The following is a 17,906-nucleotide window of genomic DNA, read 5'->3' on the forward strand; positions in this document are numbered from 1 at the left end:
GAATTGTTTGTCCATCAGTTGTTACATTTTAATGAAAGATTTTTGACATTTGATGACTTTAAGTTAAATGTTCCTTTTAATCAAACTTGTTTTTACATTTAATCAAGTTATGACTATATGTGTTAACGTTGACGGGAAATCGAGATGAGGGTGTGGTGTATGTGTATATATATATACTAGATGATTACCCGCTTCGCCGGGAAGAAGTAGAGCCGAATACCAGGCTGCGCCTGGGACCCGGCTTTGCCGGGTGTACGCCGGCTTCGCCGGCGCACGAAGGAAAGGTGATAAACGCGCAAAACACTGGAGACCTTCTAAACATAGTAACGTGCAGTGACCTTCTAAAATATAGTAACGTAGTAACGGGAATATGGATTGACGCCACACGGAGGAAGGGAGATAATCGCGGCTGAAAACACTAGAGAAGATAAGGAAGAGTTACTGGTAGTGGATCCAGACAAAAAACAACAAAATCGGTTCAGCGCGCACAGCGCTGCGCGCTGAGAGCACGTGTTGAAATATCTCATCGACCAGGTTGTGTCCAGGGTTTACCTGAATATGATCACCAAATTTGAAACAGATCCATCCAGAACCTTGGCCGCGCATCGCGCACAGACAGACAGACAGACAGACAGACAGACACTAGTCGTATATATGTATAGATATATATATATGTATATATATATATGTGTGTGTGTGTGTGATATATATATATGTGTGTGTGTGTGTGTGTGTGTGTGTGTGTGTGTGTGTGTGTGTGTGTGTGTGTGTGTGTGTGTGTGTGTGTGTGTGTGTGTGTGGCGATTCAGAGAAAACTACTGGACCGATTTTCATGAAACTTTACATAAAAGTTTCTAAGTACAATATCCCCAAACGTTGTTGTTTTTTTAGATCATGTATTTGATGACGTCATATCCGGGTTTTTGTAAAAGTTGAGGCCACACTGTCACGCCCTCATTTTTCAACCAAATTGGTTGAAATTTTGGTCAAGCAATCTTTCACAAAGTCCGGATAACGGGATTGCATTGCAGCTCGAAAGCTTGTAAATTAGTTAATTAGTTTGCTAATTAAAGTTGTCATTAAAAGCGATTTTTCACTAACAGATTTAAAATTGATTGCATCATATTCTTCATCAAATTCTGAATCTAAAAATGTATTACATATTTATATCAGGTTTACTCTTAAAATGTGATCACAATTAACGAAAATAGGTTAATTAGTAATACATTAAAATTTAAGAAATCGATCCAAAAATGATTTCATCTTATTCTTAATCATTTCCTGATTTTACAAACATATATATATGTTGTATTCAAAACAAGCTCAGAAAGTTTAAAAGAATACAGAAAAGCGCGCTTTCCTGCTCGAAAGCTATCGCGCTATTCTGACTTGTCAATTTCACTTCGTGTTGCACGTAAAAAGTGAGCGATTTCCTTCTTGCGGGGATCAACGAAGCTTTATTGTCTTGTTGAAAAAAATGCAGTGCGTTCAGTTTCATTCCGTAAGTTCGACAGCTTGACTAAATGTAGCAATTTTGCCTTACGCGACTTGTTTATTTTGCGAAGGTGTGATTAAGTCCTTAAAGGCACAGTAAGCCTCCCGTAAACCATCACAGATACGGTCAGGCTTTTACACACAGTACAAACACCCTTTCATTTAAACACTCACCGCTTGAGAACATCGTAGGTACCCTCCGTAAAGAGCGAACAAATGTCAAAGAATTTATTTTTGCGTGGTGTATCTTACCCCTGAGCCATCGTGAACCCGTGTGATCCAGTTTCCCTTTTTCACAATGTAGTCGTCAGTTAGTAATTTGAATGCGACTCGATGTGAGCTTATCTGCAATAGCACGTTATTATGTACCTCTGACTATGCACGAAACAAACGGCTGTGGTTCACAAGAACTCTTGCGATGGCTTTTGACTGTTCAGAGGAACTGGCGATATGCATAAACCGTCGTCTGCTACGAGAACCACGACCTTGCGTGACCCTGCTTCCGGGCCTTTCTTCAAACTTTTAAAACTTCGAATTGTACTGATCTTGTCTTGATGAAAAAAGAATTCTTTTATGATTTAAGAATGTTTGTGTAACAGGCTGTCAATTTATTATTTAGATTTTAAAAGTTAGGTCTAGCGCCAAAACGCACCACGGTCCGGTTGTTTCTGAGCAATCGGCTCAAAATTAATTCTTTAAAAATTGCTCGCTCTTTACGTAGGGCACCTAGGATGTTCCCGTTTGGTGAGCGTTCAAATGGAAGGGTGTTTGTACTGTGTGTAAAAGCCTGACAGTATCTGTGATGGTTTACAGGAGGCTTACTGTGCCTTTGAGAACATATGAGAGAAAAGTACAAATTGATTCGTTAAATGGTTTTCAGATTAGGGATTATAAACCTTGGCAGATTATTTGTAGAGCCAAACAGGCAACTAAAGAAGATTTCTTTTAAAATCAAAATGTGATGATAACCCTTCAGGCATAAACAGATGGAATATGTATTTTTGCAACCTGAACTGGACACAGATTTTTGATAAGTGTTTCAAAACAACTAAGGACACACAATTAAGATGGTTCCAGACCAGATTGCTTCATCGCATTCTTGTTATTTGTTGAAAAGATTCTAGACAGTCCCCTTTGTGCCTTTTGTAAAAATGAAAATGAAACCATTTCCCATATATTTTGGTATTAACTGCTTAGTCGGACATTTTGGACTGATTTGGAATATTTGTTAAATAGAATTTCTATTCAACGCGCAAATGTTCTTTTTACAGAAGAATTTATTTTGTTTGGTTGTATGACAAATGTTAAAAAAATATTCCAGTTTAAAGCTGATAACATTAAAAGAAAAATAATGTCAACATGGTTTTATCTCTTTTTGGTACATGTATATTTAACATGACAGCAACATCAGACATTAACATCAAATAACATCAGACATACAAGACTATGCTATACGCATCTTCAAAAATAAAAGAACAAAAACAACAGAAAGGCACAATAAAACGTACAATTACATAGCCCATATTCAATACATTTCTAAATTATATAAACATGCTCTTCGTCTCCTTTCTTATCTTTCTATTTAATCATTTTATAAAACTACTCATAGCAACAAAATCCTGTTCTCTGCATACTTAATAATCTGAATTTACTTTTTTTTTTATAACGATCAACATATAAAATATCCTTATCTTGTTCAATCAAATCAACAATCAATGATTTGACAATATTAGAGGTTCAAATGGGTACCACTCCAGAAAAAATGTATTACACGTAAAATTAATTTGTCTTAAATATTCTTCTACCAAATACCTTTTTCTCAAATCTCTTTTAACTCATTGTCTACCAGGTACGGATATATCCGTACCCACTCATGTGGCTCTATCTGACAAACACAGTCACTTCAGTCGCTTCCTGTAACTTCGATCTTTGTCGCCTGCATTCCATCGTGTTGCTACACAGTTTCTACACAGTTACTACAACTCTGAGTGACCTGCTGCAGCACAGCTGGTCTCGGCTAAAAAAAACTTGGTCAACATAGGTGGGGTTTAAAAGCTGTACAAAAGTCGTTTTGGCTTGTCGGAGTTGTTCCCCTTTTCCCACGTTTTGGATCCCCCTTTCCATTGTCAGATTGTAGAAAATGGAGCGGTTTTGATTCCTGTAAGTTTTCTTAAATCAATTAAACTTGTTCATTGTATTAATACACAGCTACAGTCTTGCAAAGTTTGTTTGTTTGCTCAACGCCCAGCCGACCACGAAGGGCCATATCAGGGCGGTGCTGCTTTGACATATAACGTGCGCCACACACAAGACAGAAGTCGCAGCACAGGCTTCATGTCTCACCCAGTCACATTATTCTGATACCGGACCAACCAGTCCTAGCACTAACCCCATAATGCCAGACGCCAGGCGGAGCAGCCACTAGATTGCCAATTTTAAAGTCTTAGGTATGACCCGGCCTGGGTTCGAACCCACGACCTCCCGATCACGGGGCGGACGCCTTACCACTAGGCCACCGTGCCGGTAGTCTTGCAAAGACATGGGCATTGTTACAGTGCTTGTTAAAAGAAACCCTTTTTAAGCACACAAAAAGTATCATCTTTTCAAACCTTGTCATTTATCTTTAAGTCCGATGACGTCATCTCAGAAAGGGAAACCAACAATAACAATAACAAGAACAGCACTTTATTGTCCATTAAAATATTACATAAAAATGGAACATTTTCTTCGGCACACCCTGCTTGCCTGTAAACGATTATAAAGACATTTAAGACTCAAGCTTAAATGTTGTTATGTCGGGCGAACGATGTACTCCTGTATTCTGAATTGGTTTATTCACATCTCTCATCCCACAACCTTCTTAGTGCCCACCAGTCAGCCTATCGACCACGGCACAGCACGGAAACGGCTCTTCTTCGTATCTTGAATGACCTTCTGACCGCTCTAGACCAGGACAAAACATCCGTCCTCTTGCTTTTAGATCTGTCTGCGGCTTTTGATACTATAGACCATGACATTCTTTTTTTATCGTCTAGAGCACTACTTTGGCATTAGTGAGATGGCTCTCTCTTGGATTCAAAATTATCTCTCAGACAGGAAACAGTTTGTTCTGATCGATGGCCAACAATCTGCTGAAACCTCTCTTGTGTTTGGTGTTCCTCAAGGTTGTGTGTTAGGCCCGGTGCTGTTCATTATGTACACAGCACCGCTGACAACTCTCATAGAGAATCATTGTGTGCTACACGAAATCTTCGCAGATGATACGCAGATCAATCATTCCGCATCACATGACAAGTACCCAGATTTGGTTCTGTCGCTACAGGAGTGTGTGAGAGATGTCGGGGCATGGATGGAAGAGAACAAACTCAAACTAAATGACGACAAAACTGAAGCCATGCGTTTTTCATACTCCACCCCTACCCATGCTAAGTCTATTTCAGAACTCCCACAGGCCATCTCTTTGAACAATATTGACATCAAGTTCTCGGATACATCCCGTGATCTCGGAGTCTTTTTTGACAAAGATCTTAGCATGAAACAGCATCGCGCACAGACAGACAGACAGACAGACAGACAGACACTAGTCGTATATATGTATATATATATATATATATATATATATATATATGTGTGTGTGTGTGTGATATATATATGTGTGTGTGTGTGTGTGTGTGTGTGTGTGTGTGTGTGTGTGTGTGTGTGTGGCGATTCAGAGAAAACTACTGGACCGATTTTCATGAAACTTTACATAAAAGTTTCTAAGTACAATATCCCCAAACGTTGTTGTTTTTTTAGATCATGTATTTGATGACGTCATATTCGGCTTTTTGTGAAAGTTGAGGCCCTCATTTTTCAATCAAATTGGTTGAAATTTGGTCAAGTAATCTTTGACGAAGTCCGGACTATGGGATTGCACTGCAGCTCGGAAGCTTGAAAATTAATTAACTAGTTTGCTCATCAAAGTTGTCATTAAAATCGACTTTTCACATACAGATTCAAAATTGATTGCATCGTATTCTTCATCAAATTCTGAATCTAAAAATATATACATATGTCATGTTTACTCTTAACATGTGATCACAATTAACGAAAATAGGATAATTAGTATTACAGTTAAAATTCAAGAAATCGATCTAAAAATGATTTCATCTTATTCTTAATCATTTCCTGATTTTACAAACATATACATATGTTGTATTCAAAACAAGCTCAGAAAGTTTAAAAGAATACAGAAAAGCGCGCTTTCCTGCTCGAAAGCTATCGCGCTATTCTGACTTGTCAATTTCACTTCGTGTTGCACGTAAAAAGTGAGCGATTTACTTCTTGCGGGGATCAACGAAGCTTTATTGTCTTGTTGAAAAAAATGCAGTGCGTTCAGTTTCATTCCGTGAGTTCGACAGCTTGACTAAATGTAGCAATTTTGCCTTCCGCGACTTGTTTATTTTGCGAAGGTGTGATTAAGTCCTTAAAGGCACAGTAAGCCTCCCGTAAACCATCACAGATACGGTCAGGCAGTACAAACACCCTTTCATTTAAACACTCACCGCTTGAGAACATCGTAGGTACCCTCCGTAAAGAGCGAACAAATGTCAAAGAATAGATTTTTCTTACCCCTGAGCCATCGTGAACCCGTGTGATCCAGTTTCCCTTTTTCACAATGTAGTCGTCAGTTAGTAATTTGAATGCGACTCGATGTGAGCTTATCTGCAATAGCACGTTATTATGTACATCTGACTATGCACGAAACAAACGGCTGTGGTTCACAAGAACTCTAGCGATGGCTTTTGACTGTTCAGAGGAACTGGCGATATGCATAAACCGTCGTCTGCTACGAGAACCACGACCTTGCGTGACCCTGCTTCCGGGCCTTTCTTCAAACTTTTAAAACTTCGAATTGTACTGATCTTGTCTTGATGAAAAAAGAATTCTTTTATGATTTAAGAATGTTTGTGTAACAGGCTGTCAATTTATTATTTAGATTTTAAAAGTTAGGTCTAGCGCCAAAACGCACCACGGTCCGGTTGTTTCTGAGCAATCGGCTCAAAATTAATTCTTTAAAAATTGCTCGCTCTTTACGTAGGGCACCTAGGATGTTCCCGTTTGGTGAGCGTTCAAATGGAAGGGTGTTTGTACTGTGTGTAAAAGCCTGACAGTATCTGTGATGGTTTACAGGAGGCTTACTGTGCCTTTGAGAACATATGAGAGAAAAGTACAAATTGATTCGTTAAATGGTTTTCAGATTAGGGATTATAAACCTTGGCAGATTATTTGTAGAGCCAAACAGGCAACTAAAGAAGATTTTTTTTAAATCAAAATGTGATGATAACCCTTCAGGCATAAACAGATGGAATATGTATTTTTGCAACCTGAACTGGAAACAGATTTTTGATAAGTGTTTCAAAACAACTAAGGACACACAATTAAGATGGTTCCAGACCAGATTGCTTCATCGCATTCTTGTTATTTGTTCAAAAGATTCTAGACAGTCCCCTTTGTGCCTTTTGTAAAAATGAAAATGAAACCATTTCCCATATATTTTGGTATTAACCGCTTAGTCGGACATTTTGGACTGATTTGGAATATTTGTTAAATAGAATTTCTATTCAACGCGCAAATGTTCTTTTTACAGAAGAATTTATTTTGTTTGGTTGTATGACAAATGTTAAAAACATATTCCAGTTTAAAGCTGATAACATTAAAAGAAAAAAAATGTCAACATGGTTTTATCTCTTTTTGGTACATGTATATTTAACATGACAGCAACATCAGACATCAACATCAAATAACATCAGACATACAAGACTATGCTATACGCATCTTCAAAAATAAAAGAACAAAAACAACAGAAAGGCACAATAAAACGTACAATTACATAGCCCATATTCAATACATTTCTAAATTATATAAACATGCTCTTCGTCTCCTTTCTTATCTTTCTATTTAATCATTTTATAAAACTACTCATAGCAACAAAATCCTGTTCTCTGCATACTTAATAATCTGAATTTACTTTTTTTTTTATAACGATCAACATAATTATAAAAAATCCTTATCTTGTTCAATCAAAAAAACAATCAATGATTTGACAATATTAGAGGTTCAAATGGGTACCACTCCAGAAAAAATGTATTACACGTAAAATTAATTTGTCTTAAATATTCTTCTACCAAATACCTTTTTCTCAAATCTCTTTTAACTAATTGTCTACCAGGTACGGATATATCCGTACCCACTCATGTGGCTCTATCTGACAAACACAGTCACTTCAGTCGCTTCCTGTAACTTCGATCTTTGTCGCCTGCATTCCATCGTGTTGCTACACAGTTTCTACACAGTTACTACAACTCTGAGTGACCTGCTGCAGCACAGCTGGTCTCGGCTAAAAAAAACTTGGTCAACATAGGTGGGGTAGAAAGTGTTAAATGCAACCAGTGTAGGAACAACTTTTGCATACTTACACTTATAAATAAAATATTTGGCATTTAATATTATAAAATCAAACACTGTACTACTTTTAAAATATTGATCAATACCAAACAAAATAAACTTTTCATTAAAGGAATTGTGACATTGTGACATTAATTTTTAACATAATTTAACAGATCATTCCAAAGTGACTATATATATTGACACGCCCATAAACAATGTTGAATACTATCCCTCTCATCTCAGCATTAACAATTGTTTTAATTATGGTCCTCATATGAAGAGTTGGTTTGGTAATAAGTTAGGTTGTGCAGAGATGTGATGATTTGTGTGTATGTCTTTGTTTGTTTTAGTTTTTTTTTGCTTTTCTTTGATTGTATAATTATTGTCTTTTTAAGCTGGTAGAACATTCCAAATGTCCACATTGTTTGCTTGTGTTGTACTTGTTGGGTAAAAAAAGAAAAAAGAAAGAAAAAAAAGTTAATAAAATCATAATCCGCTAAGGATACACCTGCACTTACAAAACAAGAAAACCGTAATAAAACTGGCATGAGAATGTCTACCCATAGACACACTCACACAAAATTATATGTAATATTTTCTGATCAGTGACCTGAAAAATTCTGAAAGTGCTTTGGTCATTTTGTTCGGATTTTTCCTCGTGGTAGGTTGTTTATTTGACCAAACTCATATCACTTGATTTTGAGTGTGATATTACATTTTAAAGTTTCAACATGTAATACCAGGAATGGATTGGTAGTTTTTGTACTGTGGATCAACCAAATATCAATAAACAAATACGTCTCTTTGCATCGAGTCTGATTTCGTCATTTATTTTGAATTTAAGGGGATACTGATCAATTCAAGTTACTTCCCCTGCTTTGTGACGTCATTTTGCTTCATTTATTCAAGGAATTACTCCCCTTACCTTTTCAAAGGACTGTAAATCTCCATTGCTAGTGTGCACAGTACCAAGGACGGTGATCGATAATTTTTCATACGCGTTCCCATCTCTGGCAAATGTAAACCAGCACTCGGATCTGCCTGAAACGTTGGCACCTATTGTTGCCTCAACCATATTTTGCTTAGCATGCAAAGTCACAATTGTTTTGCCTAAAACCCTGAATTAATATGAATATTTGTTTAGTTCTTTTGAAAAAGTTACGTAATACAACACGCTTAGTATACACATTCGCAAAAAGCAACACATATTTAGATCAGCCTATTGGTCATAACGTCTCAAATTTCCAAAACAAATCATTGAGAAATTGGGCATATATGGCTCTTTCAGTGGAGCACCCCCTAAAAAATGGCCGCACAACGTGCATTTTTGGGCCTCTGAAACGGTTGACACCTACCGCCTTTGACAGAAGGCTTCATAAAGACTAGGCAAGTAAGGTGCATAAAACAAAATGCTCTGAACAGGATATTGAATAGCCTTTCCAACAGTAGTCAGAAGTGTTTGGTTTGTGCATATTCAGATTTTTTGCAGATTTTAAAATACAGGGCTATGGTTTTTGTCAGGACGATTTTAGGGGTGACCTTGTTTGACAGGCTTGTCACGAGATGCCTATACGATGTACCATCAATCGGACAAATGATATGAACAGCTGACATAATTACCTTTTCCAGCATATAAAGTTTAACTAAAACGAATTGCGTGTTAATGCTTTTCTTAGCGTGCGGAATTTGTTGCAATGATTTGTTGGCCAAGTTTAGTTTGGATGCTTAGTAATACGTCTCTATTGTTAAGTGTAATAAAGCCTGTTTGAACGTCCTCTGCACTGACGTTTACAGTTATACATTGGGAGATTTGTTGTTGTATATCTTTGATATAAAAAGTGACTTTTTCGCAGGATGTTTTATTTTTTGTTTTTTAAATATCATATCAACCGATACTTGTCCTCAAGAGGCCAACAAAATGCCTGTTGGACAGAAATATTCCTTTTCGTTCGTAGGAGTTATGTACCTTATACATTCTTTCCATGGAGACAAGAAATACACTTAATTACTTGCCCTGAACGTGTCTGGAACAAATGATTTCTTCAAAATAAAATAGTTCATAAGCACAGTAATTGGTGACTCTTTCGCTAAGTGTTCTGAAACGTAACGGAACGTCCTGTATACTTCATTATTGATTACTATATTGTGTGAATCGCTCAAGCCGCCATCGTAACTTCGATATAAAAATGTCAATACAGGTGTTGTGGAAAAATGTCTATACCGGTGTTGTTGGAATTTCCAAGTGCTTCTGCTCAGAATGTGAACTCAGAAAGCATGTAAAACCTCCTAATGTAGCTCATATAGCTTCTTATCAAACTATTTTTAGAATTTGTTAGAACATGTGCACACAGTTTCAAATGAACAGTTCAATAAAGTGTTTTGTTCATGTTTGTCAGTCAGGACGTGTGCATGGTGCTTTGATTCGGAGGTCTCCTTTTGATAACGTGACACTATGGCTGTTGCATTTGCGAGTGTACAAAGTCGGTAATTTTGAGAAGAATTCTGATTGCCTTGTATAGTTTGTTTGTGCTTCCGATTTAGGTAGAACACGTTATTGTTGTTTTACGTTTTGCGGCATTCAGTAACTCTGGCTGTTTTTTTGTGTGTGATAGCTGTTGTAGGTGTTGAGTGTTTCTGTTGATTGTTTAGTTATGTTGCTTTCGCTGTTTGTCCTTGGGAAGGTTTTTTTCAAGAACCATTACCCAGGAGTTTTCTGATACCTATATCAAAGAACCACGAATGAAAGAAAAACATAAAATAAAAACTCGAAATTAATTTGTTTGGGGAATGAGTTACCTCCCTTGCATATGTAAATTGGAAACGTTAGAACTCAAAAGCATTTGCAGACATATGCTACCCACTAAGAGTATCACCATAAATTCAATTCCTGTTAAAAATGGGTTTTTTTTGGAAAGAGTTACCTCTCTTTCTTAAGAACATTCCAGATAATTGAGCAACACGTTTATCTTAGCACTTGACACCCCTGGAGAATGAAAAGGTATGCTGGCAAAGCACGAGTTATCTCCTTCTAATTTTAGAACCTTCCTGTACCTTCTTGTTTTTTTTAAATTTATTCTCCTGATGAGACCAAAGATCTTAAATGTCACTGGCGTTATGTTCTTGCTGCAGACGAACAGTAGGCGCAGTACTGGCCTTGCACTATAACGACTGTATTCAATAATGCGGTGGTTCATTATCCGAGAAAGCAAACAGTAAATTGAGAAACTGAAACCCAGGTACACATCTGCTCCTCCTAGCAGGGTGCGTGTTCAATGTCTGTTTCTTGTTTGTTTCCATCTCGGAGGTATGGCGTCCACAGTCAGAAAGACAGAGATCACATTGATTGTTTAAATTGGCTTTGTTTCTGGAAGCCTCTTGTAAACTCTACAAATTTCAAATTCATTCAATAATTGCATAATATTTACAAATACAGTAGAGCCAACACAACCATGGCAGGTATTGATGATTACGACGCAGTATCAATTAGTTTTGGAAATACACACCGTTTGCCCTCAAAACCTCGTTGACTTTAGATCTACAGAATGCCGACGTACAACACAGCGTCTTTGTGTGTTGTACAGCTTTTCTTGGCTTGGATCCATCTGACCACATTCCAAAACTTCTAATCCTACGTTCGTTGGTCTTCTGAATGATCGGTTTATCTTAAACAATCCGACATTTGCTTTGCAACACTTTTAATAATGAAGCCATTTTGTTTCTGGAATAAATTTTAAATCTTCGCTCGTTTTCTAGAATGCTAGTCCAAGTTGTTTTCTTCTTTCTTGTAATCCAACGCTTTTTTGTAGGGTCAGGGTGCAGCCGTGGTGAAAACGTGCCCTTGCAGACGTGTACAAGGTCCAAGAGAATTATGATACCATGATTGTATGCGTCTTCTGTCGATTTAGTAGTTTGGATTTCGTCTTCGAACTTTTCATGTTCATTGCAAACTGAAGCACCGTCTTTCGGCACATTAATAACAATATTTTGTATTCTTTTGACTGGCGCCTAGCTACTTTCGATTTACCGCAATGTCGATCGAAACATTTGGGGCGCACCATGCAGTCTTTACCATTTACGGTCATGGATTCAAAAATGATGTCTATGTTATTGACAAGGTCAAATTTTACTGGGACAAGAAGGCCCCTCATCTCTCAGTTGATTGCTAGGCTTTCTTCCTTCTGCCAATGTACCGCGTGATTTCGCCGACATTTTGGTGGATTTGTGGATGTTTGACTCTCCGCTCGTACAGTCATCCTCACCTGTGTCCACTATTATAACCAACATCGACGCGATCATCTATCAATGAGTATTTTTCAACTTGCTGGCCGTCACTCGCATCCGTTACAGGCCTAGGCCACCAGACGTACGGATTCATAAGTCCGTCAAAGGCGATAGCATGTGGCTGTATCGATTGATCGAGACAGCTTGTGCATTTCGTCAGCAAATTTGCTAAATGAGAGTAACCAATAATTGTATGTACCACCTACAGACCTTATAACAAATTCGAAAGACGCCAGCAGAGAAAGATATCAATCAAAATCCGACTGTATTAATACGTGGCATAATTATGCTGCAACCGCGAAGCACCGTTTAGGCCACACACAAAAAATAGTCTGTTTACGGTAAGATAGGCAAAAACAATAGGGTCGGTAGGTCGGGATTTTACTTTTTTTCTTCTTTTTTTCTTTAAAAAACCAGATTTTTAAGTTATTTTGCCAAAAAACAGACTTTAATTTTTTTTTTCCTAAATGCACAAAAAAAAAGTCTAGGGTCGCGCAAAAAAAAAATAGGGTCGGTCGGGATACCGTAAACAGACTATTTTTTTGTTTTGCCTTAACTCCACACGGAGTCGAACAACCGATTGACACTACTGGGCAACATTCTTACCTTGAAGGACTGTTAATAATCAAACAGTGAAAAGTTACATTCCTATAGTAGCATACTCCTAAGTAAAAGTCAAGAGTAAAGACAGGAACAGAAAACACACCACACGTTTTCACACGACAACCATGCGGTTTATGACGGCTTTCGCTTTCACGTGATCTTATTCCTCTCAGAACTGTGCAAAATAAATCAGATCAAGGTGAAAAAGAACCAAACGTGTTTTTCAGACACCTGTCAGCACCCTATATGACATTCTGCTTACCGAACACCAGATATGGTCGTGCAATATAAGTAAAAAAAAGCAAAATATATAAAAGCAATCCTTACCTCATGAAAGAAGTGCCCAGGTCGGCTCAGCGTTCGAAACTTCACAACGCAAATCAGGAGCTGGAGTGAGCACTATATCTTTGAATGCCACCAATGTCGCTGCAAACAATATTATATCCAACAATGAGATTTGTTAGAAAACGGCTGAATATGTTAACATCTAAAAAGGGATTGAACAATTTGCCGTAGGCACAGGTATATGATTTAACACTTTCCTATTATCCTCCTTTAGCTCTGTCTGTGGCCGTTTTGAGTACACCTGTCCTGGGGAGTAAATTGTTCACACATACACACACACACACACACACTCATCCCCCACACACACACACACACCACACACACACACACACCACAACCACCACCACCACCGCAAACACCACCCTTGTCTCGATTCCCAGTGCGACGATAGAAATCAATACAAGGACCGAAGTGCTAAACTGACTTTGATGATAACAGGCACCATGAGCTGAGTTAAGCGCTTCGAGCTGTGGAGAAGCGCAATATAAATGTCCATTATTATTATTATTATTATTATTATTATTTAAGTTATTGAGACATCCCAGTGCACTAAGGGATTTATAGAGCAAATCGAGAAAATTCATTATTGAACGAAGCGCATAGCGCTGAGTTCAATAATTATTTTCGAGATTTGCTCTATAAATCCCTTAGTGCACTGGGATTGTTTCAATAACGATATTGTCAGTACCGCCAGAGAAAAAAGAAGATTCCAAACGCACACTTTGCTACGCGCATTTGAATAGGTATAACTGTGTGGTCAGGTCGTGTACAGTAAGATCTACTTTTGTGTGGCCGGCCGGTGTCTCAAGTGTGTCGTGCTTTCGTCACACGCATTTTAATTTCTGTTGGTAAATTCCAGTGTAGCGTTAAAGCTAAACAGTGATGATCTTTCAGAGAGACCTCATTTGAACTCGGAGAAAGGACTGTGCTCTTGGTTTCGAAACCTTCCACGAGCTTCGACAGATTGACTGTGCGGAGTGACTCCCCTTGAATTGACTACCCCACGACACGAAGGACTCGACTGTTCGCACATTTTCAAAATAAATGTGGCATGTTTCTCGTGTGGTATCTTCACTCATCGGGGAGTCTGGTACTAAATATGAACGGTAAGAATGCTCTGAACCCTACACGTATTATATCCCCATCGTTTTTTCGTTCACATTTGCCCAACATGTTAATTTGCTGAGCGGGGTTTATGTCGTCTGCTACTGCTAGGCTAGAACAATCGAACCACTGCAGTCTGCACTGTCACTGAGTCTGCACGAATAAGGCAGCCTGGTAATAAGTCTTATAATTATATGGTAAGAACGTTCTGAACCCTACACGTTTTCGATTACGATTGTTCTTGCCTTGAAATAATAATTCGGAAACCATTCATTTACTGAACTGATGCAGTCGTATTTCAGTGTAGTCTGCTACGTATGACAGAGTCGATCGAGTCAGTCTTCCAAATGCTGTGTACGTTATCGGAATAACACTTGTGTTTTCTGTTAGCCGCTGGGAATTGTATACTAACTCATCATTTGGAAATGTGGATGATAAGCTACATGCCACTAACACAGCATATTATGAGAAGAATCTATGCAAGTCGGCGAAAATGAGATGAAACACAGCGGCTTCTATTTTTAGATCACTGGCACTGGCACAGGCACATGCAATCTGTCAGAAAAAAACCCACTTCTGCTTTAATTGAGAAGCAGGGAATTTATGGTCATTTGGTATTGTGGAGAATATAAGCTACATGTCATTAATTAATTCTGAGGATGAGAGCACAGTCTTGCTTAGGCAAAGGGCGCAAGAATACACTCTGTGGAAAAGTTAGCGCACTCCAAGAGTGCGCTAACAGATTTAAGCGCATCGCCATTAGCCAATCAACTGGTTCACATCAGGCATGTGACACCAGTACTTACTGACAATTATTATTATTATTATTATTGTTAAGTAAAGAAACGTACTGTAAAATCGGGGTTCGAGTAGTTGGATCGGGGGAAAGCTAGGTTTAATATGTGGTTTATATGTTTGATTGAATGGTTTATACGCATATATGTCCCACCAACACACACTTCAACAGCACAAACACATTCAAAGAAGAATATGTTAAAATCGGACACAGAAAATGATTGATCTGCCCTTCGAAAGTTACATTACTTACTTTTGATTGCCAGAGCGCGTTTTGACAGAAGTGAATAGATTGTTTTATACGTTTATTTGGCAGAGAAAAAGCATTTGAACAAGTTAAAGAAAAGTTATGGAGAAAGAAATAAGTGAAGGTGGGTTGAAAATGTTAAATGTGCACATTATGCAAGAGTCCTTTTATTTGCAATGGGTTGGACGATTGTATGAAAAGAAGGGAGAAAATTGGACGTATATACCGCTATGTATGCGGCAATAGTACCAATGACATTTATTGAATAAACTTGTTTAAACCATATACCGCTATGGTTAATGGGACATGTTGTTTCAAGGTATGTTTTGATTTGAATGTTAAACCGAGTAAGGAATTGAATTTGACAATGATTGGAAGCCCATTTTGGCAGAGGGTAGTGAGGGCACATTTAAATTATAAGTTTAGGTTGGAAGATGTTAATATTGATGTACACAATTGTTATACACAGATTTTGTGGAGTAATGATTTCATTCGGTATAAAGGGAAAATGTTGTTTTATTCCTTTTGGAAAAAAAGCTGGGATTGAAAGAGTAAATGATTTGTTGAAGAAAAGAGATTAATGTCTGTAGCAGAGGTATGTACACAAATTGGAAAGAATAATGCAAATAATTTTTTGGATTATTGGGAATTAATAAATGCATTACCCAAATAATGGATTAATTGGATTGAGAATAAACATATTGATGTACATATGGATAATCAGTTCTTTGATGGTAGCCTGTATATGAACAAAATAAGCCAAATAAGAAAAATTATAGAAAAAAGTGTAATTACTGCTGTAGAAAAACCTTGTGTATATAATTTTTGGTTCAGGAAGTTTGGTGTACAAATCAATAAGGAAATTTGGTCCCTTGTCTATGTTTCCAAAAAAGTGAGGTTAAGAGAATTGCAACGGAAAATCTTGTTTATCCAACAAATATGTTATAATGTAAAATGCAAGTTAGAGAGAATAACAGATGCTGTATATGTTGTACGGAAGTTCATTTTGTTAAAAAAAAATTGTATGAGTGTATACCGGTAAAGGTGTTCTGGTCGAAGATAGAAAATTGGATAGAGGAAAAGATTGGATTATGGGTTAAGTTTAAAATGCAGGATATAATATTTGGGTATCAAGACACAAGTTGTAGTAGAAATACAGTGGAACCTCCCGTAACGACCTCTCCCAAGAACGACCCCCTCCTTTTGCCGACCGAATTTCTCGGCACGGATGCCTTTCACACTGTAACTAACCTCCCAAGAACGACGCCCTCCTTTTTCCGACGACCGACCTACCAACATAGGGTCAATAACGACTTTGACCTTTTCTACCAGTGAGTGTCAAAGTTCGTAATTACCCAGCACACGTGGAACCCGCACCCCATTAGTCACGCATCAAGTGTCAGGGGTGGTAGTCTGTAGTCAGTAGTGCGTGAAAGTCCAGTGGCCTATACGGCTGTCCTCTTCCCACCTATAGCTGACCCAGTTTACAGACACTGACCTTCTCACCCCAGGCCAATGACCAAGTTTTACCTATGAGGCCGTGTGTGTGTGTGTGTGTGTGTGTGTGTGTGTGTGTGTGTGTGTGTGTGTGTGTGTGTGTGTGCGCGCGCGCACGCGCTGGTGTATGCACATGCATCATACTAACCCATGTGCACATCAAATGGGAACAGAAATGGGATAACGAACACAACTAAAGACTGAACTGCCCAACAGTTGCCTCCCCTGTGAAAAAATTATACCTCTGAAACTCCCAATGAAGACCCCTCCTTTTTACGACCGATTTTTCTGGACATTTTCACGGTCGTTAGTGGGAGGGTTTACTGTACAAGACATTTTGTCAATCACATAATATTGATTGGGAAAATGAGTGTTAGTATTTTTTAGAAAGACAACTTGTGGATCAGTGTTAGTAAGTTTTGGGTTTCAGATATTAAGTAGAACAATTGAATTGTAAATAGGAGAAGAAAACAAAAGAAAACAAGAAACAGTAAAAGGATGTTTGAAGCAGCCTGCATGCAACTGCACTGAGGTAAAAACAAGTCGCATAATAATAATAATACGAATATTTATAACGCGCACATATCTCACCAACAGGCGACTCAAGGCGCACATACACTCATTCACACACACGGAGACTTAGAGTCACCAACACACAGACACTATCAACCAGAGAAATAAGGAGAAAATACAACATTTAGTCAAGCTGTCGTACTCACAGAATGAAACTGAACGCACTGCATTCTCTCACCAAGGCCGTATACTCGTAGCATCGTCAGTCCACCGCTTGTGGCAGTGAAATTGACTAGCAAGAATAGCGCGGTAGTGGTTGCGCTGAACAGGTTAGCACGCTTTTCAGTATCTCTGTTCTTTTTAACTTTCTGAGCTTGTTTTTAATTCACATATATAATATATATATCTTTTTGAAACCAGGAACCGACAAGGAATAAGAAGAAGTTGTTTTTAAAGGGATTCGGGACATTTAATTTTTATCATAATTTTCATATATTTAATTTTCAGAGCTGGTTTTTAATCCAAATGTAACATATTTATATGTTTTTGGAATCAGAAAATGATGGAAAATAAAATAAAATTAGTTTTGGAACGTTTT

General features: G+C 37.9%; 1 long non-coding RNA gene across 1 annotated transcript in view; it reads right to left on the bottom strand.

The window, feature by feature from the left end:
- LOC138946653 (uncharacterized) overlaps positions 1 to 17,906 on the bottom strand; it is a 36,831-nt gene that overhangs the window by 17,929 nt on the left and 996 nt on the right. Inside the window, exon 2 of the long non-coding RNA XR_011449393.1 lies at positions 13,135 to 13,233. This is a non-coding gene — a long non-coding RNA (uncharacterized lncRNA). The remainder of the gene's footprint in view (positions 1 to 13,134; positions 13,234 to 17,906) is intronic.

Source organism: Littorina saxatilis, linkage group LG14 (assembly GCF_037325665.1).
Source record: "Littorina saxatilis isolate snail1 linkage group LG14, US_GU_Lsax_2.0, whole genome shotgun sequence".
Lineage (NCBI taxonomy): Eukaryota > Metazoa > Mollusca > Gastropoda > Littorinimorpha > Littorinidae > Littorina > Littorina saxatilis.